Source organism: Mandrillus leucophaeus, unplaced genomic scaffold (assembly GCF_000951045.1).
Source record: "Mandrillus leucophaeus isolate KB7577 unplaced genomic scaffold, Mleu.le_1.0 Scaffold753, whole genome shotgun sequence".
Lineage (NCBI taxonomy): Eukaryota > Metazoa > Chordata > Mammalia > Primates > Cercopithecidae > Mandrillus > Mandrillus leucophaeus.
Genome location: NW_012108175.1, coordinates 817,377 through 822,868, shown reverse-complemented (window position 1 = coordinate 822,868; position 5,492 = coordinate 817,377).

Here is a 5,492-nt window from a genome sequence, read left to right as displayed (position 1 = left end):
GTAAATTAGTTCAACCATTGTGGAAGACAGTGTGGTGATTCCTCAAGGATCTAGAACTAGAAATACCATTTGACCCAGAGATCCCATTACTGGGTATATACCCAAAGGATTATAAATCATGCTACTATAAAGACACATGCACACATATGTTTATTGTGGCACTATTCACAATAGCAAAGACTTGGAACCAACCCAGATGCCCATCAGTGATAGATTGGATGAAGAAAATGTGACACATATACACCATGGAATACTATGCAGCCATATAAAAGGATGAGTTCATGTCCTTTGCAGGGACATGGATGAAGCTGGAAAGCATCATTCCCAGCAAAATATTACAAGGACAGAAAACCAAACACCGCATGTTCTCAATCATAAGTGGGAGTTGAACAATGAGAACACTTGGACACAGGGAAGGGATCATCACACACCAGGGCCTGTCACAGGGTGGGGGCCTGGGGGAGGGATAGCATTAGGAGAAATATCTAATGTAAATGACAAGTTGATGGGTGCAGCAAACCAACTTGGTATATGTATACTTATGTAACAAATCTGCATGTTGTACACATGTACCCTAGAACTTAAAGTATAATAACAAAAAAGAAAAATAAGTAGTATAGAATGGGTATGAGGCATAGGTTTTATGGGAGAGCATGGTAGGATGGTGATTCCATGGAGAATGTTGAATGCCAAGTTCGGGATCTTTTAAAGATTCAGAAGATGAATGCCTTTGTGCTTTATGATAATAGTCCAAAAGTAAAATGGGGGCTGAATCTGCTCCCAAGATTCTTTGCTTTGTGGATCTTTCTACAGATTATTTTGTTCTTTAGTCTTTCTCATTATTCACCAGTTTAACTATCTGTGCATCTACACCTTCATGCTCAGTACAGTCTTTTTCTTTTTCCTCTGTAGAAGAAACTCCAATTCTGGCCAGGTCTATCCATGTTGGTATAACGTTTCCAACATGTACAAACATCACAGTCTGGCAGGGGTAGGGAAGGCCTTCCACAAAATTGACAGCTAGTCTGCAAGAGGCCAGAACATGGAGAATGTGGAGTTCAGGCCAGAGCAGCCGTACTTCCTCCAGTCTTGGGGGAAAAAAGGAATAGACAAACAGCTACTGTCTTTCAGAAGCCAGAAAGACGCCATGACTGTGGAGCCTAAGGATCTCCAGACTGATCAGAGTCTCTGATCAAATGATTGCTGCCCTTTCAGGGACATCATTCACCTCACCATACAGTTCATGAAGTTTGGCTTCCACTCTCAAAATAATCTTAGAACATGACGAGGTGTCATTTTGGGAATTGAAGATAACTTCACGGCAGCACAACGCATCTGTGAAAAGAGTAGTTAACCAGGAGTCAACAGTCTCAGCTCTGGCGCTGATAATTTGTGAGACCCTTAGGCCAAACTCTCTTTAGGCTACAATCTCCCTATTTGCCAAATAAAGGGAGAAGGAATTAAGCTGGGTGATATTTGAGGTCCCTTTGAACTCTGATGTTGTCTGTGTCAATACTGTCTCATCCCTACCTCTCGATCATAAGGTGAACTTTGCTGTTCTAAGAGCAATGAGAAAGGAAAACACCAAACCAGCTCCTCCCTCACATGGACAGTGTGTATATTTCCACCTCTGATATGCATCTCCACCAGTTCAAATAAGCTGACATAATGTCCTTTGCATTATCCACGGTGAATGAGAACAGCAAAAAGAAATGACCCACAGGGGAGATGAATTGGGCCTGTTGGCCTCACTAATGAGTTGCTTTACTCAACCAAGCTAATCTGCTATATGCTAATAAAGCAGCTTAATGACCTTATCTAAGCTTCCCATGGGAAGGTGTCACGAAGAGGTTCCAAAATACTTATTTTCCTCTGTGAAAGAAACCATAGAAATAAGAAAACTAGTAATTCTTAAGGACTTACCATATCAGCCCTTGTGCTTATTATACACTTTCTCATCCATTATCTCATTCTGATATGAAAGGGTTCCAGGTATGGTATCTTGTCACCCCATTGACTCTCAAGGTTGAATCATTTTTATCTCTCATCATCCCCTTTATATCACTTTTCTTTGGTTGAAGAGGATGACTTACCCACATAGAGAAGGACTATTCTTTTGTGGATGAGGAAATTGACATTTCAAGAGCTGAAATAGTTTACCCAAGGCAGCACATTTACATGTGTCAGAGCTGAAATTGGTCAGAACAGGAACCTATGGTTTTGAACTCCATGTCCAGTCTTTTTCTGCTTCCCCTTATAAGTGCACTTAGATATCTTTCTCCTTGGGTACTAGAAACAGCAGGAGGGGGTAAATCTCAGGAATATTACATTAGCAACCCAGCGAACTTGTGAGCTATGATTTTCAGCGAATGCTTTAGACTGGGAGTACTGAAGTCAGGAAAATAGCTCAGAGAGCTGCAGAATAAATTTTATTTCCATTTAAAGCAAATAACGTTGTGAGACCAGTGAGACATCAGTACAGCCTGAGTTGGCTTTAGTCCACTCCTTCAGTCACCCTGCTTTCTGTGTTATTAAAATGTTCTTGTCTTCTCTGGCTCTTACCTGCTTCTTGGCAGAGAAAGAAAGCCTCAAAACTGAAAAGAGATGTCAGTCTTCTGGGGCCCCCAAGCCTGCACCAGACCTCAGCTTCATGAGATATCCACAACAAAGAGCCACGAAAGGAGTGGGAACATCACAGTAAGGTGGCATGAGCTAAATTGTTTGTTCTCACAATGAAATAAACTAATGGAAACAGGGCCCTCAACAATTTTCTCCTCTCATTCTGTCCAAATCATCTGACACAAGCCAGAACGCCTCCACTGACACTGTCACAACACCTACACAGCCTAATGCGTTTCACATGCATGGGCTTTCTACCTGGTGCTAAATCCTATACCAGATGTACTGACCAATCTTATTGTATTAACTTCTCCAAACAACCCTAGAGAATGGGGGCAATATTCGTTAATATTCATTGAGTACTTATTATGTTCCGGGATCTATTCTCTAGGCTTTGCATATATTAACTCATTTAATATTTACAACAATGAATCTTTTAGGAAAATTCATCAATTTTCAGGTGTACCTTTTAAAAAACATTTTAACTTGCCGGGCGCGGTGGCTCAAGCCTGTAATCCCAGCACTTTGGGAGGCCGAGGCGGGTGGATCACGAGGTCAGGAGATCGAGACCATCCTGGCTAACATGGTGAAACCCCGTCTCTACTAAAAATACAAAAAACTAGCCGGGCGTGGTGGCGGGCGCCTGTAGTCCCAGCTACTCGGAGGCTGAGGCGGGAGAATAGCGTGAACCCGGGAGGTGGAGCTTGCAGTGAGCCAAGATCGCGCCACTGCACTCCAGCCTGGGCGACAGAGCGAGACTCCGTCTCAAAAAAAAAAAAAATTTAACTTCATTGAAATCTGAGTGTATCTTGTTTTCTTTTAATATTCTGTAATTTTATTTTATAGACCTTAGTCTGTTCAGCTGCTATAACAAAGTACCATGAACTGAGTAGCTTATAAAAAACACAAATTTATTTCTCACTGTTCTAGAGGCTGAAAAGTCAAGAAAAAGCCACCAGCATATTAAGTGTCTGGTGAGGACCCACTTCTTGGTTTAAAAAAGGCATCTTCTGGCTGCATCCTCAGATGGTGGAAGGGACAAATGAGCTCCCTAAGGCCTATTTTATAAGGGCACTAATTCCATTCATGAAGATTTGAACCTTGTGACCTAATCTCCTTTAGGAAGTCTCCACCTCTTAATACCATCACTTTGGGGGTTAGGATATTAACAAGAATTTTGGTGGGACAAAAACATTCAGACCATAGCAAGCACTTATCACAAAGTATACATTTGTTAATGATTACATCTCCCACTAAACCATGAGCCCTGTGAGGACAAAAAATCTTTGGCCTTCTTTGACCTTCTTCTTCACTATTTTATCCCCAGAATTCAGTGCATATGCTAATATACAGTAAGTGCTCAGAAAATATTGAATTAATTAATCATACAGTGAATGAATTGACAACTCAAAATGGAAAGGGGATTGAAATAATTGTAACTATCCCATTGTTTCCAGGAAGAAATATTTGCAAAGTTGACCCACATTGATAAACCCTTCTATAGGAAATCTGATTCAATATCAGTTACATCTGTTGATGTGAAATTTTATCCACCCTTACAGCCAAGCCAATTATCATTCTTGCTGCAGCAAGTTGATTCCAGGAAAATAGAATTATCCCAATCCTGCATACCCCCACTTGCTTCCTAAAGCCTTCTTCCAGGTTGAGGGTCACCCTCTGTTCTTATCATGTATCAGTGCTCCCTGGTCCCTTCCCTGTTGCCTGAGCATCACCCTAATATTAAGAACATCAAAGTGAAAAATGGAAAGCCCTAAATTGAGAGAGGTATGAGAGAAAATCCTTTTCCCTCTGCCCATTTGCAGAGAGCCCTGTGTTTGAGCAGTATTCCTACCACCCACAAGGGTGGCAGATTAATTTGGCTGAGTCAAAAACAAGTTTAAGGAATTTCACTGAGATGCTAAAAGAAAACCACCTACAGAGATTGTGAATCATAGGGTAAGATGAGGCCCTGGAATCTGTAATGCACACAAGCTTCCAGGTGATTCTGATATGTAGCTAGGTTTGGGGACCACTCCACTGTACCACACTGAAACCTAGATTTCTCTCTCTCTCCCTCTCTCTGTTTCTCAATCTCTGTCTTAAACAGTAACAGGGTCTCACCATGTTGTCCAGGCTGGTCTCAAGCTCCTAGCCTTAAGCAATCCTCCTGCCTAGGCCTCACAAAGTGCTGGGATTACAGGCATGAGCCACTGAGCCTGACCTGAAAACTAGATTTTAAAAGTAAATGTGCAAAGACTTGTTCAACTGTCAAATTCTACACAAATTTGGGGTATGACAGATCAAGGGAGAAGGGTGTAAAAGGGCTTTGTAAACCACAAAGTACTGTGTAAGTGTGACAGAACTATTTTTTTTCTGAGGAGAGAGTGGGGAATGTGTGGTCCTAGACAGTGAGAGGTGTGGAATGGAGGGAGTGAATGATAGAGGGAGAGAGGTTTAGAAAAAGGGATGGAGGGAGAAAGAGAAGAGATGGAGAACCACGTTAGGGAAGAGTTGTACTGACATAAGCCATGATTATAGAAGAAATGGTGGGGGGCTCCAGTCTTGGAAGAAACTGAAGCTCAGAGAATGCACTAGTGTCTTGTCCAAACTTGCACGTAAATGGTGATTTTTTTTGACCATTGTGTGATAGGTACTTAGTAAATGGAAATTACGGTGCAGATGCTAGTTGTCATTCATATGTTCACCCTGTGCTAGTTCAAGTGGAGATAAATTATCCAAAATAATGTACTGCCAACACAGTCCCTAGCCAAGACTCTCCTTGGATTTTTCTTTAGGAGGCAATATTGGGTGCATTCTCTCCTTGTGCTTCATTGAAAGTTATTTAGGTCAGATTATTCATATGCAGCATCTGT